This window comes from Melopsittacus undulatus, chromosome 4, assembly GCF_012275295.1.
Source record: "Melopsittacus undulatus isolate bMelUnd1 chromosome 4, bMelUnd1.mat.Z, whole genome shotgun sequence".
Classification (NCBI taxonomy): domain Eukaryota; kingdom Metazoa; phylum Chordata; class Aves; order Psittaciformes; family Psittaculidae; genus Melopsittacus; species Melopsittacus undulatus.
In genome coordinates, this window is record NC_047530.1 from 27786894 (window position 1) to 27809066 (window position 22173).

Genomic DNA, 22173 nt, shown 5'->3' on the forward strand with positions numbered 1-22173 from the left:
CTCATTGCTTGCATGCTGGTCTTTGAGTTCAGTCTTAGATCTGAACTGGCATTACATAAACCTCTGTAACAAATATCGATGGCATTCTATGGAGAGTCGGATAATTTTCATGATGTTTTCTTACTCATATGTGAATTTAGTTCCTCAGTATCATGCAAATGACATCCAGTAACCAAGTCCACTGATTGTAGCTCATTCCTAAACATGTGACTGCACTCATACAATTTTTCTCTAAGTGTCTCTGGTATGAGCTGCCTAGCTTGAAGAAAATGTTTCAACTCCAAAACCTCAATAAAGAAAGGATATGAACCTATTTTTTCATTCATTAAATAGTCAAAAGTTTCCTGTCCATGTATAGTATTAATTGATTCAGAGAAACACTAAAATTTATGTATTTTGTCAAGTTTTCTGTGTCATGTGGAAAGCAAACTTCTTACACTAGAATGGCTGGAAACATTTTCTAAATCTATGTTTATGAACCAAAGCCAAATTGTCTTAATAATGATCTGTACTCATGCTTTCATTTGGCAGCTGCTTGAATGAAAGTTAAGGTCAGACAGCTTCACAGCACTTACCTCCCTGTACCTTCCAAGTACCTTCAAGGTACTTGATATTTGCTGGCCAAGTCATGTTTCTATGCATAAGCCTTGCTGGGACTTAAATCGTGTAATTTTAAAACTCCAGCTTTGAAAACTCCAGTTATGCAAGTGAAAATTTTGTTCGTGGAAAAGTGTTACTGGTCCTAACCAGCTGTTGTTTAATTTTTTTTTTTTTCTGAGTAGTAATGATTGGCTTAAAAAGTCTTTTTAAAATAGCAGCCTAAAATCTTACATTAGGCATACAAACACAGATTCTGGATGCATTAAAATGTCTCTCTTGCTTGCTTCATTTTTCTCTTTGGCACATTTGCTATTTAAACAGTTTTGCTTTTAGCTCTAATTTAACACAGTTCATGTGCATGGTTATTCTGACCTCGTGTATTCTGTTTATGCTTTCATGGGAGACAATCATGTTGATTTTTGCAATTTATATTAAAGAAAATTCTAGCCTCACGTTTTCACTTGGTTATGGCTGTAAGAATTAAAGAACTTCCGTGAACAGTTACACAGTGGTTATTCAATGAGCCGTGCATAACAAAGTAATAAGGTTTAATTAGCCCAACCTAATCTGACAACTTGCTGCTGGCACACTATCTATTAGTACAGCTGGCTAGTGATGCATGTATGCATATGAGATAAAGATCACTCCTTACAAGTTTTCTTTGCTTTTCAAGTGTTGTGTGGTTGAATTCTTGCAATTTCATGTTGTCTTCTCATACAAACTTTGCTTCACCCCATCTAATTTAAAAACAGGTCTCAGTTAATGATACTGACTTTTAATATTAACTATTAATATTCTTAATTTTGAATGTTGAGAGAGGCTGGTTTTAAGCTAAACACTAGCAGTGCCTATACAAAATTCATGTTTTATGTGTTTGAACATAGCAGAAGTTCAGATCACCCAAGAAACCACAATCTAGGTGTGGCCAAGACCTAAGCCACTGGTACTTTAATAACAGAAAAAAAACCAACAAACAAATGCAAACTTTAACTCAAAATACTTGACTGCAAACTTTGGGTATATCCCAACAGAGCATGCACAGTTCAGCTGTGTTACAAAGAAAAAAGTGCTAAGGCTTTAGATAATCTTCAGGGAACCTAGATGTGTGACAAAGTCCATGGATACTGGTAGATAAATACCTTTTAAGGAAACACAGCCAGGAACTGAGCACAGGCATGCTTTATACTTTACTTGCACAGCTCCATGGCTCTGCAGGATCTTGGAATTGCACCACACCTTCCTGAGTGGATGGTAACAAGTCCTGCAAGGTCCAGTAGATGCATAGAGGGACTGAGCTGGCATTTTCCCAGCTGGCTGACCAAACCATGCACCTAAACAGCTCATCCAGCCATGAACGCAGGTCCGGTAGCTTCACAGCACTTACTTTCCTTTGGAATAATCCTAGGAAATTGAAACACATTTTTACAAGAAGTATGAGGCTTGCTGTTTGAGACTGCTTTGGTTGATGTTACTGGGTTGCTCTCTTCTGTTATTTGCTATTCTTTGAAAGATTTGTGACTATACTTTGGTTTATGTTTATGTATGTTACAACAGTTGCATTTGTTCAGTGTCATTTTTGGACACTCAGTGATGGCACACATTTTACACAGCTTTTTCAATTGCTAAATACCATATTAAGCACTCCACAGAACGTGATAATTAGGTGGTCCTTGACAGAGATAGAGAGAACTGTTAGGTTGTGAAAAAACACTGTGTCTGAAAGAATACAAGACTACAGCTAAAAGGCACTATTCTTATACAACTGAATGAAGTAGTATCTTTATTGATGAGTCCAAGAGGACTCATTGACTTCTAAATAGTGGTCAGTGGGGTCTCTACTGCATAGAAATAAAAGATGAGATGTTTACACTTAAGTGAAGTTCAGTAGACTTGGTAGCATAGCTACACACAATCTGCAGCTCCATTGTTCTGACCTTCAGAGCTTAGTGCTGTGCTGAAATTGTGTGTCTCCAGATGAATTATTATCTATTTCAGGCAGCGTATAGAGCAAAGTAGCTACCCTTGGTACAGAAAAAAACCCCAAACTTGGTACAAAAGAAACCCCAAAACAAAACAAAATATAATTTCCAATAAATATTTGCTTGAGTTGAATACCTTGGCATATAACATGACCAGCTAGGCCCAATGGACTTTGCTTTCTGTTTAGAGTGAAGACATGTGGACATACATATAATGATGTCCAAGAAAACCAGCTTCATCAGCATCCAGCATTTCCCTTCTCGGTAATAGGTACTTGAAGCCATGTAATATTTAACAGAGGAAAAGAGCACTATGGGTAAAGCAGGAAGAAACAGCATAACCCACGAGAGAACAAGACCCTTCTGAATGTAATGTAAGTACCCAGTTATCTTTACCTTTAAGATTTTGATGCAGCTGTATGGCATTTAGGTCATGAGTCATGAAGCACATCCACTTGGAAGGGCAAAACCTGGTTTCTAAGCACTCAAATGACAGCAGAATTAATGTCAAGAAATACTGAATAGCAAATTCTGGGGATACATTATTGCAGCTCCAGAGCATAATTCTCATCTGAAGATTTATCCCAAGTAGCTCTTTCACATCTAGAAGTTATTTCATTAAAAAGGGGTAAGTATTCTTATTACCAGTTGTCAATCTTGTGTTTTATCTATTACTTATATTCCCTAAAGTTTACAACCAGCTAACCAAAAGTGTTCTTACTTACATCAACCATCTTACTTACATCAAGCCACCTTACTTACATCAACATCGTCTCGACAGGATTCACAAGTCAATTTTGTTGTGCCAACCTCCCCCATAAGTCTCGATTTACTCAGATCTCAGAGAGCAAAGCTGTGGAAGGACAAGCTAGCTCCTTATCACCCAAATCTTGGTGGTCAGAGTGCTGACACGTGGTGGATGAAATCACAATAAACATCTCATCTGCTCTGCTAAACCAATGTCTTTCAGTGCCTTTGCCACTGACTAGGGGGTAAGTACGTAATCCATGCAATTGTCTTCCTTGAGGCTGTTCTGCTTCAATAGAACATTAGGTGAATGCTATTTGGAGTTGATTTTCTAGCCATTAGTACATTTTTTAAGGTGTAATAGTTCTTACCTGTTTTCTGACAGGTTAGACATCTTAGTAGAAATCAGTCAAGTATGTTCATGATCTAATCAGTAAAAGAGAAATCAGTAAAGAAAGAAATGGTCACAGTTATCAGAAATGGCCAACGTGTCGTAATCCAGGCTAACTGCTGAATGCTACTCTGGCTTATTTGCGTTATGAAAGTAGGCTTTCTTGCTGATACAAAGTTTGGAAAGAGGGGCCAAGCCCATACTTGTGACGTTACCGGGATAGGGGATGTACTCACAGACAGGAATCTATCTGGAAGACATCTGTCACATGAGCAATCATTTAAAATAAATTAACATGTTCTGATCTAATCTAGTATTGAAGCAGAAAATCTTTACAAATTGTCTTGTGATGTCACTTGCATATGTTAACATGAGGCAGGAATGAGAGAAAGACTACTGCTTGTGAGTGCTGCAAACTCTTTAAATTGACATAGCACTATCATTTCATATAAGCCTCATTCAATTACTAATAACATAATAATCCCGATAAACACAAAAGAATTAAGATTTGCTCCTGATGACCTGCCTCACTGTAAAACAAATTTACACAGAGACAGAAAATAAAAAAAATATAAGCCTTTTCACTTGTTGTCTCTCTGGGACTCATATTTTTCTTTAATACTATCCTGGGTTCAGCAGCAGCAGTAATTTTTTTCCTTCTTAGTAGCTGGTGCAAAGCTGTGTTTTTGAGTTTCAGCCTGGGAACAGTGATGATAACACCGATGTTTTTAGTTACTGCTCAAATGTTTAGTCTGACCAAGGACTTTGTGAGTCTCATGCTCTGCCAGGGAGCAGGAGAAACCAGGAGGAAGCAGAGACAGGACACCTGACCTAAACTAGCCAAAGAGATATTCCATACCACAGCACATCATGCCCAGGATGTAAACTGGGTGTTACCTAGAAGGGCTAGCTCACTGCCAGGGCTGGGCTGGTTATTATCGGTCAGCTGGTGGTGAGCAGTTGTATTCTTTTCCCTTGTTATTTCCCTTATCATTATTATTATTGGTAGTAGCAGTAGTGGTTTGTGTTATACCTTAGTTACTGGACTGTTCTTATCTCAACCCATGGGAGTTACATTCTTTCGATTATTCTCCTCCCCATCCCTCTGGGAGTGGTGGAAATAAAGAGAGGGAGTAAGAGAGCAACTGTGCGATTTACAGCTGGCTTAAACCACAACAAATACTCATGCTTCTTTCACCATATGCTTCTTCCTGCAGTAACAAAGGACTTTTGTAGCTGGAGAAAGCAGAATGCAGGTAGGTTGCAATGGATAGGAATTATAGATAAAAGCACAAGGATTTAAAAAACACTTCCATTATAAAGGAGCAGTTCAGGAGATAACAGTGATTATCAGATAGTTGTCAAAAATAGTAGCAGATAGAAATGAAAGATGAGATGTTGACAGTGCTGACCTCCAGCATCCCATACTATTTCATCCTTTTTCTATGCAGTAGCTGAAAGTCACCCTCCTGCTGTGCTTGCTGGCAGCCACACTTCACGTCACTGTCCAGACTGGGACTGCCTGATCCAGACCAACTACCACAATGAAGAGCCCAAGGCAACTGACTGCCAGGAAGGGCATCCTTGTGAGAGAGATTCTCTTGAGTCCTGCCAACAGATAGCTTCCAGCAACACACTTTCCCTTCAAGTTTTACAGGGAAGCAGACATCCAAAAACCTGGCAAGAATATTTTCTTTTCCCCAGTCAGCATCTCTACTGCCTTTGCCTTGCTGGCCCTAGGCTCTATAGCCACCAGCTGGGCTCAGGTGCTGGAAGGGCTGGCTTTTAACCTCAGCAGAACCCAGGAGGAGGAGAAGATACAAAGGGCTTTCATCATCTCCTCCTCCTCTTTCTGGACCACCCTGCTAGTCAGGTGCAGCTGAGCATAGGGAACACCCTGTTCATGGACAAACACCTGAAGCCACTAAAAGCATTTCTGAAGGATGTGAAAAAAACTGTACAAAGGGGAAGTGGTTTCTTGTAACTTCCAGAATTCCACTGAAGCTAAAAAAGAGATCGATGTTCACATAAAGAGCAAACCCCATGTGAATGTAAACCAAATACTTCAAGATCTTGATCAGAACACTCTACTGGTAATTGTTAACTACATTTATTTCAAAGGTAAGTCACATAGACGTTATCTACAACAATACCTCAGTTTCACCTGCACTAAAATAAATACTCCACATTATTTCTGAATTATTTTTAGAAGTTATAAGAAACATTGAAATTCCTCATGCTTTGAAACCTCTTCTACATCTATGTTTTCTTACCATATTTTTATGCTCCTACACATAAAATTTCACTCATATGCAACCTTCAGATTTTAGGGAATTGCTAGAGCATAACAGAACTTGTGAACACATTGCTGTGCAATAGTTAACTTTCTCTTACACATTATATTTGTTAGTAGCATCATGCAGGCCATACCTGGAATTTACCTCCCAGAAAAACATGTTTGGAAAGACACACTTTCAGTAAAACAGATTTTATTTCAAGTACTTTGTTAAACTGGATTACCTAATCTTAGATGACCTGGTCTGAGGCATTTCTTTATGATAACAGAGTATATATTTTTTACAGGGCAAGCAGGAGGAAAGCTCAAACTTATAATGTAAGCAGAGTACTGTGGAGGTTATTCCATTATTTATTTTCCAATTGGAAAATAATTATTTTCTTATTTTATTTCTATTCAACATTAAAAAAAAAGATAACATACTTACAGAATAGCAAGTGGTGATTCCTCTTTGTTCAGTGAATGTATTTGTTCAGGAATAAACTGGTTTAATACAAAATAAAATATAGAAAATTCAGTTGAACAAGCATCAAGAAAAAAATAATTTTGAAGATTAAAGCCCTTGAAGCCTTATTCCACTTAACATAATGCAGTTATCAACAGTTACGAACCCAAAAGTGCAGGTTATTCTTGCATGTAAGCTTTTCTTTAGTGCTACAAGATGAAGAACATATGAAAAAACATATATAAAGAGCTTAACATACTATCTTTTAAAAGGCAGACATCTGCTGTGGAATTTCCTTTACAAACAGTATTCTGAAACCAGAAAGGCACTCATTGGATCCTGATCAGCTCTCATTTTCTTCAAATAAAATATAAGGTAATATGACGAAGTTACTTCCTTTAATTTATCCAACATAAAAAGTTGTTGTACAAGTCTATACATAATTTAACCCAGGATATTTAGTTTTTACTCAGCACAGTACAGCAAAGATAAGAAATAACAAGATCTTTAATAAATTTGGAATACTTCAAATATGAGTGTGAATCTTCAAATATGTGCTCACCTATATGGGTTTATCTTGTGTACATCACTGTACTACATTTCTATATCCTTGAAACAAGCATTCGATTACATTCTTTCTCTTTTGGTTTTAAGCCTACTGGGAAAATCCTTTCCATATTAAGGGGACTCACGAGGATTATTTCCATGTGAATGAGAAGACCTCAGGTGAAGTGAAGATGATGAGTTAAGATGAATTTTATAAAGCATACTTTGACAGGAAGCTCTCTTGTGAGGTGGTGCAGATTGCTTACAAGGAAGATGTTACAGCATTGTTTATCCTGCCTGATGAAGGAATAATGAAACAGTTGGAAGATGCACTGAGAAAAGACACTGTGTCTCAATGGAAAAAATCACTTGTAAGATGGTAAATATAGAATTCTGGTTTGATGATTCAAGGTAGATAGAATCCAAAGTCTGAATACTATGATCAGATTTTACAGTTACTAGCCCTCGCTTTCATTGGAGATTTAAACAATGGAATAGGTATATAGGGACAGACCAAAAGACTTGATGATTTGATATTTCCAGCAAAAATTAAAATCAGCATTACCTGGTGATAAAGGAAGAGATCTGTTAGCTGGGAAACTTAATATTTTCTTCCCCACACATTTTCTACTTGATGTGAAGTATTTCCATTTCCTTGTCCTAAACACAATGTGTTAAAAGTAATAATACTGCAAGATAGCAATCAGATGCCTCAGAGGGGTGTGAATTCTAAAAGAAAAACCTTCAAAGCTAGAAAAAAAATAAAGCAAGCTTAGTTCTAGAAATGCTGGCACCATTGCTGCATGCTGTCCAACCAAGTGACGGTATTGCAGAATCATACAAGAAAGCCCAGCTGATGTCTTTCTCCTTCCATAATTTCCTATCATCTTCCAATGTTATGTTTGTTACCATCTTTTTCAGATGTAAAGACTAACATTTTTTCACAGAAAAACCACCAGCAAGTTGAGGAGTCTTCAGTCCAAGGCAACTTTATTGCAATAACTACCATAATGTTTTATTTTTTTAATTAACAGGAGAATAGAAGTGTACAATCCAAAACCATCAACTTCCTCCACCTATGACTTAAAGATGTTGATGAATCTGGATGTAACCAATGTGTTTTCTGAGTGGGCTGATCTGTCTGGAATTACAGGAAAATCTGACTTGAAGGTTTCTAAAGTAATTTTGTCAGCAGAAACAATGATCTGTGTATTCCTCAATACTCAATTGTCTTGCCCTAAACTAAGTTGTGAGATTTTACTTGCTGCTAGAGCTGATACACTAAACTAGAACATTTAGCTGATAAAGAAACTTTAAACTCTATCAGACTTCTTCAAGATCTGGAGATAAAGGTACTGTCTTCTGTCTGAGGCAAAGGCTATGTCATGGGTTGAGCAGTGGCAGTCATTTTTTCTCCTTCTTGTGGCTGGTGCAGTGCTGTTTTTTGACTTCTGGGCTGGGAACAGTTGCTTGATAATGAGCATGTTTTGAGGGTGTTTTTGTTCAGGGCCTTTTCTGAGCACGTGCTCCAGCCAGGTGGAGGAGGGGAGGCCAGGAAGAAGGAGAGACAGGACACCTGACCCAGGCTAGCCAATGAGGTATTCCATACCATAGCACGTGATGCCCAGGATGGTTACTGGGAGAGAGAGCAGGAGGAGGGGAGGAGCTTTGGAGGAAGATGGAGGAAGGAGCACGCAGCGCTCAGCCGGGCAGGGTGGAGTGAGTTATGGGTCGGTGGCTGGTGGGGTGTTGTATTCTTTTCACTTGTTGTTTGCTGTATCATTATTATTGTGTTATGCCTTAGCTATTAAACCGTTCTTATCTCAATCCGTGGGGGCTACATTCCTTGCATTCTCCTTCCTAACTCTCCGGGAGTTGGGGGACTTGGTTTAAACCACGACAGGCTAGGAGGGGCTTAAAAATAAACAATAAGAAAATAAACACAGCCCAATTTCTGTATGTGAAATAAGTGCCCATGGATATATCTGCTGTGAATGCCTTGCATCAGCATATCTAGCAGAAAATGTGGCCTTTTTCTAACATGTGCATTCTGTAATTTTAGAGGATTTAAAATCTTCTTCTACCATTGAAGGCTCTGATGAGTGCTAATTATGTGAAATGACCAGACTTGAAGAAAACATCCCATTTACTGGAAATAATGTGAGGAGAAACAGACAAAGTAAAGAGAAAAGCTAGCATTTTTCCAGACATTCTGAATGTAGCACATACAAAGTTCTAATGTATTGAGGGTAGTAAAACAAAAATATTAAAAGTTACCAACAATAATTTAAAAACAACACAAAAAAAAGTATCAAAATGGAATTTCTACTGGCAAAACTGTAATGCATGTGCTATTTAGGGATACATACAGAGCAGTTCTGAAACCCAACTTTACCTCTGAAATTGTCATTCCTTGTGAATTTGCTTGAATATTCTACTTTCAATTAATTCCACAAGGTATGCAGTCACTAAGGTCTGTGTTGCATACACCTGTGGTGAGGAACACTGAATGTGAAAATACTTGCTTATTGAGACAACATTGCTTAAAAAACCACTACAAGCTATAACTTCCTTCTTCCTGGTTCCTGGTGTACCAGCAATTTTTGTGAATGGGAGTACCTGAATTCACTTAGTGCTAATATGGATCATTTCACACCCTGTCCTCCACATGTATTAATTATTGCTCTATTTTACTGTAGGCTGCTCACAAGGCTCCGCTGAAGATTCATGAGAATTGCACAGAGGCTGCTGCAGTCACTTGCCCAGATTTTCTTCCTCATTCTCTTCCTCTTATTCTTAAATTCAGCCATTCCTTTTTGTTGTTAATTGTTGATCAATGTACTTAAAGCATCCTGTTCCTTGGAAAAATTGTAAACCCAGCTGAAAAATGACTGGTCAGTAGCTGGTCTTACTGAATTAAATTGCACTCTTCATGCAATTGTGATTAAAATTATATCCTAACAGTTATTAAAAATTTTCTTTTTGCAAAGGAGTGTCACACATGCAAAGAGTGTGGTCATTCTTAAAACACTGTTCTTGCTTCCTCTTCCAGTAGAAAGTAACCACTGAGGTACACCTATTAGTGAATTATGAAGAATCTTATAGATCAGCCATTTGACAACCACTATGTGTCATCTTTGAAAAAAAAGGCAAGTACACAGCTGAAAGAATCTGTTTAAAACATTTTAACTACATAAAGATTGAACAAAGAGACCACTTTTGATTTGTGGGTAGGAATGAAGCAAAACACTGAGGTGTACTCCAGCTGCTGTCACCTCTCACCAGGTTCTGGTGCTGGAGGGCTGATGTGGAAATTTAAAATACAAATGCAGTCCACTAAGGGATATATTACTTCTTCACTTCCACATGAATGTCACTGGTGGAGATGGGTTGTATTTCAATGGGAAAATGATTGCTCGCCTCTTGGAGGATGCCTGGGTCAATCTGATATAGAGTCATAGAATAGTTAGGGTTGGAAAGGAACTTAAGATCATCTAGGCCCAACCACCCTGCCATGGGCAGGGACACCTCACACTAAACCACACCACCCAAGGCTCTGTCCAACCTCGCCTTGAAAACCTCCAGGGATGGTGCATTCACAGCTTCCCTGCACAACCCATTCCAGTGCCTCAGCACCCATACAGTAAAGAATTTTTTCCTTGTATCCAATCTAAAACTCCCCTGTTCAAGTTTTAACCTGTTAACCCTTGTCTTATTACTACAGTCCCTAATGAATGGTCCATCACCAGAATCCTTATAGCCACCCTGCAGATACTGGAAGACGGCTATGAGGTCTCCATGCAGCCTTCTCTTCTCCAGGCTGAACAGACCCAACTTTCTCAGTCTATCTTCATACAAGAGGTGCTCCAGTTCCCTGATCATCCTCGTGGCCCTCCTCTGGACTTGTTCCAACAGCTCCATGCCCTTTTTATGTTGAGGACACCAGAACTGTACACAGTACTCCAAGCAAGGTCTCACAAAAGCAGAGTAGAGGAGCAAGATCACCTCCTTGGGCCTGCTGATCATGCTCTTTTTGATGCAGCCCAGAATACGGTTGGCTTTCTGGGCTGCTAGTGCAAACTGCTGGCTCATGTTCATTTTTTCATCGACCAACACCCCTGAGTCTTTCTCTGCAGGGCTGCTCTGAATCTCTTCTTTGCCCACTCTGTAGCTGTTCGTGGGATTCCTCCAACCCAAATGTAGGACCCTGCACTTGGCATGTAACCTTCTTCTGTACTGAAATTTTTAAGAGGTGTACTTCAGCTTTTCCATGTATTTTTATTTTTATGTTAAAGCAAAGCAATGACCTTGATCTGAGGAGCTATTAGCAATGATCTGAGTGTCAATACAAACTTACTTGGGTTATCAGCTGACGGTGAGTGACCAGCAGGTTGAAGGAGGTGGTCCTGTCCTTCTACTCTGCTTGCGTGAGACCTCACTTTGGAGTACTGTGTACAGTTTTGGTGTCCTCAACATAAAAAGGACATGAAACTGTTGGAACAAGTCCAGAGGAGGGTCACAAGGATGATCAGGGGACTGGAGCACCTCCCATATGAAGACAGGCTGAGAAAGTTGGGTCTGTTCAGCCTGGAGAAGAGAAGGCTGCGGGGAGACCTGTGGAGACAGTGTTCTCACAGGAGAATGGGTGTTTGGTACATGAGCTCTGAATAACTCCGAGGGATACAGCAAGGCCGTGGGAGGCCCGAGGAAGCCTAAGCAAGCAAGATAAGAAGAAGCTGTAATTCACTGAGTTATGAGAACTGTGGACTGTTAGCAAGCGTTCGAGGTCAAGTTCTCACACCTGTGCTTAACCAATTATATGTTAGTCACTAAGAGTCTTCAAGACAAGTATCCAATCATGATATGCCAAATTGCTGTAGGTGTGTGTAAGCAATAGTATATAAGGAGTTAATGCTTTGCAATAAATGGCTTTTTGTCTGATCATATTGGTCTCTGACTGAGTCCTTTCTGCGGCAGAGACCTAATAGCAGCCTTCCAGTATCTGAAGGGTGGCTGTAAGGATGCTGGGGATGGACTCTTCATTAGCAACTGTAGTGACAGGACAAGGGGTAACAGGTTAAAACTTACATAGGGGAAGTTTAGATTGGATATAAGGAAGAAATTCTTTACTGTAAGGGTGGTGAGGCACTGAAATGGATTGCGCAGGGAAGCTGTGAATGCTCCAACCCTGGAGGTGCTCAAAGCAAGGTTGGACAGAGCCTTGGGTGGCGTGGTTTAGTGTAAGGTGTCCCTGCCCATGGCAGGGGGGTTGGGCCTAGATGATCTTAAGGTCCTTTCCAACCCTAACTATTCTATGATGCTATGTTATATTTTTTCTCTATTAAAAGAACGAGCTGACCAGGAGAGCGGTGTGGCTTCTGACAAGCAAATGATTCTTATTGCAGCAGAGGAATAAAAACCTATGGGTTGTTTCTCACTCTTGAGAGCCCTTTAAAAATTACGCTTTTGACATAGTGAAATATTTTGTGAAGATGACGAGGCTTCAAGCAAGATTGTGGATGCAAGCACATGCGCAGGAGAAGAGCACCGTCAGAAGATTCCCCTTATTTATTAATTTCTGCTATGTGTTTGCACCTACAAAGCTAAAATATTTCTTGTAGCAGATCATTTTTAGTTATCTTTATTTTTGCTTCTGACACCAGTAGCGAATTTCTGTAGAACACAGAAAGTGCGCAGGGTAAGGAATGCACCAGTATGTCAGCATCTGGCACAGGAAGCAGCAGGGCAGGACCTGGAAGAGATTCACAGTTGGGGACGAGTTTCAAATGACATTTCCGAGCTTGAAGCATGATGTTTGCAGAAATTAGTCCAGCATTGTGCTGCCAAGCACCCCAGCCCTGCTTAGGCTGCCCTCTAATGCTGAACACAAATACACTCTGGAGGCACTGCGTTTCTATTGCCCAAAAGATTGGATCTGCTCCTGCAAGTGCCTACATCAGTCCTGTGGGAGGACTTAAGTCCACCTGGACTCCTGAGCCTGCTGAGCCTCTGGATCTCCAGAGACATTTTGTTAGGTTGTTGGAGCGTATTTCATCCACACTTGCACGTCTGGGTTTCTCCACTTCCAGTGGTTTAAGGTGCTACCCACTTTTATCGTCATACTCCGGTTGGTGGAGCATTCTCCTGGCATATTGACAAGGGGCAGTGGGTGTAAACTGGAGCATAGGAGGTTCCATGTGAACATCAGGAAGAACTTCTTTACTGTAAGAGTGACAGAGCACTGGAACAGGCTGCCCAGAGGGGTTTGGAGTCTCCTACATTGGAGATATTCAAGGCCTGCCTGGACAAGTTCCTGTGTGATGTCCTCTAGGTTACCCTGCTCTTGCAGGGGGGTTGGACTAGATGATCTTTTGAGGTCCCTTCCAACCCTTGTGATTCTGTGATTCTGTGATTGATGGTCTGGGTTCACTTCTCAGTCTGTTTTGAAGGGTGAGGGTTTGGATCCACATCTCCCTGATTTCAGAAGAGCAAGAGACATAGTCATGTCAAGGAGCAGCAGTGGGTCTGGAAAACAGTGTTTCTTGAGGCTGTAATGAAGGCTCTGTGCCTCTTGGTTGGCTGTGGCTTGGGAAAGACACCTCTCTAGGGGCCTTTCTCCATCTGCTTTGAAGCCCTTCACTGGTTTTCATGACTTTAGTCCCCTAAGGAGGCTGAATTGGCCGTGGGATGTCAGAGCTGCAAGGCTGGACCAGGCCATCAACTGAGCAATGTCCCAGAGCCCAGAGACACTGCCTAACATACGGAGGTTGGTGGTGTGGTATTTCTGGACCCTTTGTTTCCTACTGAGTCTACAAAGACCCAAAAGTGAGATATGGGGGGGGGGGGGGGGGGGGGGGGGGGGGGGGGGGGGGGGGGGCAGGGAGCAAGTACATTTGTGTGCCTTACAAAGGGAATAACTGCTTCTGTTTTCTGAGAGGGACAGGTACAGTGTAAGTTACTATTCAGGGATCTTTCTACAGGGCCCGGAAAGAGAAATGCACATTGGAGGAGAGCTTCCTCCCCCATCTCTGGTGCCAGGTGTTGAAGGCTCATACACCTCTGTGTTGCTGCACAGGAGCCCTGAAGGATGGGCTTGCTTTTACCAGGCTGTGCTTGGGTAGTAACTCTGAAATCGCAGCCCCAGTGACCAGAGGGTTGAGCTGGTGTCCCCCGGGTTGTAGTCAGCACCACAGCCTGAGTTCTCAGGCTTTGCTTCACACCTTAGCCTGACTGGAAAGCCAGAAGCAGTTGCCTAACTTGAAGCCAGAAGCCGACTCAAAATCCCTACCTGCTTTAGGAAAACTGGCACTCTGCATTCACTGGGCCCCAGAGGTTACGGGGAGACGGTGGTTTGGGGCTGGTGGATGCAAGGACACAGCATCTGCCTGTCCTGACACATCGTGGGCTTTGGTTGCCACCCTGTCAGCATTGAACCTCCGTGCTTTCCCTTCTGCCCCAAGGTCCTGCCCTTGCTGTTGCTGCCTCCCGGTGCTGGGGTGGCCCTGTGCTCGTTTATTGCTCTTGCAGATTCTGCCAGCCCCGAGGGTGTCTAGAAAGCACGACTAGTCCCTGGGGGTGTCTGTGGAGCTCCTGAGCCTAAAGCTCAGTCAGTTCCTAAAGTGAAGGCATAGGATCCCTCATAAGAGGGTGAGCTTCCTGCCCCGGTGCATCCTGTCCCCTTCTCTTCATGCCTACCACCTCTTGGAATTCAATCCTTCGGATCAGGAAAGAAGACTACACAGAGCAAATCTCTCTTTAAGGACTGAAAATGAATCTCTCATCTCTTTGAAAAGAGCAAGGCATCTGTTCTGACTCTGGCTTGCCCACCCTCATTCTCTGAGTGCCTCATCGCAGGAGGGAGGTGTCGGTTCTCTGGCATGGTCATACCTGGAGGTTTCTGTGGAAAAAGATGTTCTTGAGGATTCTTTCTGTCACTACTTGTCTGATGTGTGACTGCTTCCAAGATGTTTTGGAGTCCTCTCCTTCCTCAGGTTGTGTGGAAGCTTGTGTCTGCGCTGCTTTTTGCTGCTTGTGCAGCTCTTTGCTCTGCAAAATGTGTGTGGCGATGCTGACAGCAGCAGCCTTCCCCCCAGCATTGCCACACCGAAGGGAGAGAGTAAAACCTGTCCTGCCTTTGCCACATAGCTCTGGCATCCTCAGTGGGACAGATTGCCTTTCCAGGGCACTAAGGTTCTCAGTGTGTTGAGCCTCATTCAAGTTCTTTAAGTACACCAGTTTAGGTGATCAGGAGTTTAACTTTTTAAAGCAAATGTTTGAGTCTATAGAGTCATGAGGTCAATTTGACACCTGAGCAAGCTGCAAGATGGAACTACTCTCTAAAGTCCAATCTCTCCGAGGCAACTGTTACCTGCCCACACCAGTCTATGCAGTTAGGCCATCTGCCTTGGATACAGGATATTCAGGAATACTAATATTCAGACCCCTCCCTTTCTTGAAGGCAGACAATTTCGTAAACTCTAGCCTGGTCAGGATGAACCTTGCGAAAGGAGAGCTAGGATTGGACCTGAAGCGCTGGTAATGGTATTTGCCTGAAAGACGAATATCCAGGTCTGCCCCCCCCCGGATGGAGAATGTATTTGGCAGATACATCCTAATGTATTCTCTGCAAACTACACTGCTGAGTGGGTAGTGGCTGAAGGAGTGATACCTTGTGGAACTGGTAAAGCTTCTAGGGAAAGGAAGCCACAGCTTCAAATCACGCATTGAAGGAAATCAGTCACTTTTGGACAAGGCCTAGGAACTTTCTTTGAAGATCAAGTCTTTTGCCATTCTCTCCTTTACAATAGTCACAATTAATAGCATCCATCCACATTGCATTGATGTCTTTGAGTGCCCCTTTAAGGTAACAAACTCTCCATAAGCACCTTCTGTGGAAGCAGTGATTGAACAAGAGCTAGAGAATATTTTAGTTGTCTAGACATCCAAAAGGTGCTACTTGGCATTGTTTTATAGATTTATTCTTGTGTTCCACCAACAAATAGAAGTTTAGAAGGGGTAAGCTTTGAATACCTGGAAGGGGTAAAACAAAAACTGAGATTAATATCCCCAGAGTTTGCATCTATGCTAGTAAATGTTGCTTAACTCTGACCCTGCAAGATATCCAGGCTGCTTATTGGACATACATGCTTAACACTCGTTTGGTAGAATCATGTATAGATTGACTGATACTTGTATTTGAAACTGTGCTAAAATACAAGTGTGTGAGTGATTGCAGGCTAATGAGCAGGCTTGTGCCCCAGCACTGCTCAGTATATTAGTGCAAACTATCTTATGATTCTATATGAAACCAGAGCTCAGCCTCTACTGGCAACCTGCCTCTTTTGAATGAGTTCCAGGTTATGCTGATAGGCCTTCACCAGCTGCTTCCCAAAACTTAGGGAACTGGAGATCCTTTCCCATTCTGTGGAATATGACTAGGCAATTCAGGAAACACCCTTCAAAATTACTGCAATTCACAAACTGTGAGACTCCCATGTACTTCCCATATATTGTTTTGATGGTTTCTTTGGGTGATAGTCCTGTGCATCTGCTGTCACAGTACTCATGCATGCTTATTTTCAAAAGGCTGTCCTTCATTACAGACTTGTGCCAATCCTCAGATGATACAGCAATGTTTTGATGATGCAGATACCTGAAACACTTCACAGCTGAACACATAGAAACTATCATGAAGTACAAGATATGCAAGTTTAATTCTATTACATTACTTTGTAATGTAAATTAATTTAAATACTGTTTAAAATGTGACAGATCTTACTATGGAGGCATAGCCACTGTCCATCCTCCATCTCCCCTCTCCTCCTTAAAAACATTTAAACTAAGATTTTTGTTATGAACCAGAGGGTCTGTCACTAGTTCAGAGACCTGACAGGGTTTTGACAGTTGTGCAAGCTGCTTGCTAGGTGCTACCCTGACCCTGCAAACTGGAATGAGCTGGCAGAAAAAGGCCATGTGAAAGTCTCCTTTGACAGCTGGATCCTCCCATTGAGAAAGGTTCAGCACCCAATGCCAATGTCATATCTCTCCTTCCAATGACTGCACAGAGGCAGGCAGAGATGGAGGTGGTGGAAGGCACAGCTCCCCACTCCTCGAATCTGACAGTGGTGTTAAAGCAGACCAGGACTGCAGTAATATCACTGCCAAACTAGTATTGAATCAGAGAGATGTAACCAGATCCCCTGTGACCAATTCATTCTCACAGACAGTGCTAGACCGAAGGAAAACTTGTATTTTTGATTGCTAAAAATTTTTATGAAATGATCTTACTGACAGTTCAGAAAGACAAGTGTTGCTATAGTCCAATGGATTAATTTAGGAGTTGTTTCTGGCATGGTACCCAGATAAGAAATCTATTTACAAATAGATCAAGAAATCTTGAATTGACTTTATGTTGTCTTTATCCATGACTGCATGCAGTGCTCCTTTGCTGCACTTGAGCCTACTGTTCCTGGCTGTCAGCAGTCCTGTGGCCACCAGCAGAATAAGAAAACTAAGTGCTGCAAGAACAGCAGCCCCACAATGGAAAGACTACCAAGGGATAATTCCCAGCAACATGGACGTTTCCTTCCAGTTTGGCCCTGAGCTGCAGACCCACCAACCAGGTTCAGGTGCTGGAAGGGCTGGGCTTTAACCTCACTGACAGTCAGGAAGACCCACCACCTTCCTTTACAGTCATTTATTTTAATTCTGGATGTTATACCTGCCATCTCTAAGTTCTTGTACCATTAAGGGGTTTGGTCCATTGTCTTAACTACTTGAGTCTGATGTATCTTCTAGGTAAAGAAATCAACCTACAGTTCAATGAGAGAAAAAGTTTGGTCTTGCAGTTTATCTACTATTCCTCATCATCCCCTCCCCCCCCCCCCCCCCCCCCATTTTATTCTAGCGATTAAAAAAGAAAACAAAAAAACAAAACCAAACCAAACCCCCCAAAAAACAAACCCAACCCTGAAACAAAAAACCCTCATGAACAACCCCCCCCCCCAACAAAACCAAAAACAAAGACAAAAAAACACCAAAAAAAACCTTACAACAACTAGTTTTAAAAGCCTTGGCAGCGTCAGGCAGGTCTACAATTCCAATGTCTCTATTTGGGAACTTTATGGAAAACATATCAGTAAAACCTGAGTAAACCAGCAGCATCTCCCCTGACCACAAGGAATACTGGACATGCAGGATCTGTAAATGCAATGAGAAGCAAAACTGGACTGCATTAACTTTACAAAGTGTTACCGCCATTTTGCATAGATTTCAACAGACAGGTTTCTCTGTGCCTTCATTAATCACCTGTCTCTGATGCTTTTGGTGTCAAGATCCTATCTGGAAAAACAGGCATTACTGAATTGCTCAGAGACAGCAATGCTCTTGCTGGAGTCACAGGAAGCATGACCTGGCACTACCTACCATCATCCCTAAATGAGGATGAAGATTAACTGAGCAGTGGCTATGTTCTGCATTTCCAAACAGTATGATCTGCTACCCAGCAAAATTAAGGTTAATGAGCAGCAGTAGGGAATGTTGTAGGCAACAGACTGGCATATTTGAAAAATAACACATTGCATTTCAAAGTTACAGTGAACTCCCTTGATTCCTCTGAAATGAACCTATTGAAATAATAATCATATATAGCCACCAAATTAGAAAGTGTCAGAAAAAAAAACTAAACGTGATTTGCCCTTGGCTAACATAAAATTGTATATTAGAAAGGTACTACAACATCCTGTTACATTGGAGTCTTTTTCTATTTTAGGGGTTTTTTAAGTCCCCCTTTTCTGTAGGGTTACTGTAACTCTTGGTTTCCTAAGGTACCACCTTTACAACTGCTTTGTGAGGTCAGAAATGCATCTGGGAATCTCAGGTCTACATGGGCTAGAGGAGTTCCCTAAGACTGTGGAGAACTCTTACACACTCAAATTCCTTGCTTAGAGAGCCAGGCACTGGGAGCCCACTTATTTCTAACACCTGGAGCTCTTTGTTAGTTGAGGAAGAATTCCTCATGAGCCCTTGGGATAACTGCTGGGTTAGACAATAGCTTTTATATGCACAGTTAAGTGGATTTCTTTCCATCTATTTTTCTTCAAATATATGACAGTGGAGGCAGTGCTGGAGCAGCTTGGAACAATGGGGCACCATCAAGTTCTCAGTCTTTTGAAACTGTAACTATCATTAGCTCAGATAATATTTTCCATGTAATTTGTGTATCTGTGACTCTTTAGGCAATTATATCACATTTATATCAAAATTGTGTATGCCTACATGTTGTGTGGAAGTCAATGGGAACCATAGATATATACTGATTGCTGGTATTGTAGACAGGATTGATTTTAGCATTTAAATATCCACATGTTCTGTCTAATTCAGGAATACAGCCATTCTTTCCAAACCTCTGCAGGGTCTGTGGCTTTCACTGCTCGCACAATGCCTTTAAACTGCTCTTTGTTCAACTTTCATTCAAGAACAACGTGCCCAACCTGAGCACTATCTATTGTGTTCTGTGAGGGGCAGTCTACAACCCTGAACATTCACCTTAAAACCTAAAAATAATCAATAGCTGAAGTGTTATAGCTGTTCAGAAAGTAGTCAGCTGACCATGAAGTGGTTCACATGGAAGACACTGGCCCCTCCCTAAAATAGTAAATGGTGTTAGACCAAGCTTGACATACTAGTTCCCCAAATGTCCCTTATTCCCCACCTACAGCCCTGTTGTGGCCCACGTGCACATGGGTGGGAATGGGAGAAAGCAGCAGCAGGATTTATTCTCCCTGGCAGGATCAATTTTGAACAATTTGATTTCCTACCTTGCAGGCTGCTTGGTGTAAGGATTTTTTGGTAGTCTATAAGGGTTGTAGGTGGGGGGTGAGTTGACCTCTTGTAATTTGAAATTGGCTGGATTACATCAATAATTCCAAATCAAAAAAGGTATCATTAATAAAAACTTTTAATGCCTGTCACTTTCCCATGTAGGTCCCTATTTCTTGCATTCTTTGTGCTAATACAGAAGGAAAGTAAATTAGATACAAGCTAAACATGATCCAGCTTAGCCATTGAACCGCATGTTCTAAGGGTTCAGGGGAAGAATTCTCAGTTGCACCAAGGAAATAGAGGGTTTATTAATTTCTTTACACTTCTAAAAATGAGGCAGTTTGATCTGGAACTGATCTGAAACACATGCAAGGGCGTCAACGAAACAGCTTCCAAGAGCAGTTTAGAAAACTAGCTTTCCTAAAACTTCAGACTTAAAGAAAAACAGTTTCTGTTCATTTCTCATATTTGCCTTTCACCAGGAATATTACTAGCTAATAAAACTTTCAGAGCACCAAGATGTGTACTGCTTGGTGAATCCAGCCATCTGGTTCCAGGGTAGGTATGCCATTGCAGAAATAAGATTTCCATGGTAAAAAAAAAAAAAAAAAAATAAACAAAAAAAATAACTAGCTAAACAGTGATTCATCGGTTATTTTCTAATTACTTATCTTTTGCTTCTTTTAGTTTCATTCTCCACTGTTTCTCTAAAGCCTCATGAGCAAAGAATTTCATTATAAAATGAATGATCGTGTTTGGTTTTGCCTAATAGCAAAAGATCAGTTAGGGTCCAAATGGGGACCAAACTGAGTAAAAATTACAGTGAGTTTCATGAGCACTGGGTGGCTGCCTGCCTGGGTGGAAAATCCCATAGACAGGGTAAATCTCCTTTTGTTTATTTTACAGAAATGAAAATGAAAGAGGCAAAGAAGGCCCATTAGAATGAAATGCTATATAAACAGAGAAAAAAAAAAAACATTGGAGTACAAATTTGTATCAGTTGCTATGTTTACATACACTTGAGGCCAGAACAGGCCAGAAACCTACGCCTTGGCAATACAAATGTAGTCTAGCCTCTTTCTTTTCATACAATACTAAAGGGGCAATGCCAGCAGGTTTTTCACCCCGCCTGATAAAGCACAAATGAATAAGCAAGGCAGAAGATAGCCTGTCAGAAGAAATTCTGAGCGATGGGGAAAACTGTTTCACAAGCTGCCCTTCAGTTACTCCTTTGTCTGTGGATATTTTAAATGGGGATATTTTAAATGGGGATAAAGCACTCATTTATGCACCAAAATTTACTTTTCCATTGACTGGAGGACTAAGCCGTAAACAAATCAGAAATGTCAGATGCCTTCAGGTCAGGAATAACAGGCTAGTAGACACTAGTTTAGCATTGATTCATTGATTACAGTGGATCAGTAAATCATATTCACATCAACAACAGAAGGCAGCTATTAAGGTGTATTTCTACAGTGGTTAATCTGTTGCTAATTAAAAGCTTTCAGCTGGAGGGGTTAGCACTGCCAACATTGATTATAATAAACGGACACTGCTTTATCTTTAAGCTTGTGTGTAATTCCTACTCAAGCAGTAGTCTGGGGAAGCGATGAGAAAAAGTCTGTATGTGGGGGTCACCATTACACGCATTTCCCTCCATCTACAGCTTTTCCCAGCTCCCCACCTCAGCTACAGATGGTCCATAGCCCCTCTGAGCTCCTCAGGTCTCTTCCAGTCCCTGCAAAGGGGCAGACATGACTGTGTGCTTCTAAGTGAAAACAAGCCAACCTTACACAGAAAAACACCAGAAAAAAAAACCACCCAAAAAAAAAGTACATTTTCAGATGACTGGAAAAAGATAAAAAGTTTTTTTGTTTGTTTGTGGGGGGGTATTTAAGAGAAAATATAAAGTTAGGGAATTATAAGCCACTCAGCCCAACTCCAGTTCTTGGAAAAAAGTTGGAAATATTAGTAAATCATCTAGAAAATAACAAGATTATGAATAACGAGAAAAAAAAAGGCAGATGACAAAATGGTTTTGTCAAAACCAAACTGCATCAGACCAACCTAATCCCCTCCAATGGCAGAGTAACATACCTTGTCATTAGGAAATAGTTGAGCTAAAGTACAGCTTAGCTAAGCAGTAGTTTAGCTTTCTTTAGGTTTAGTAAGGAGTTATTGTCTTAGATGACATTCTTACACAAGGTACAGAAATATTATCTAGAAGACTGATGCAAGGTAGGAAACTGTTTTCAGAGGTTTTAGTGATCTAGCATTAAGGAGAAATTGGGCTTTCTCAGGGGGTGTGCTCTGGGTGTAGGCTGATTCAGTATTTTTATTATCGCTG

General features: G+C 41.1%; 1 pseudogene; it reads left to right on the plus strand.

Moving 5' to 3' along the window:
* Positions 1 to 4967: 4967 nt before the first annotated feature.
* On the plus strand, positions 4968 to 9895 carry LOC101868371 (alpha-1-antitrypsin-like; annotated as a pseudogene).
* Positions 9896 to 22173: the final 12278 nt, after the last annotated feature.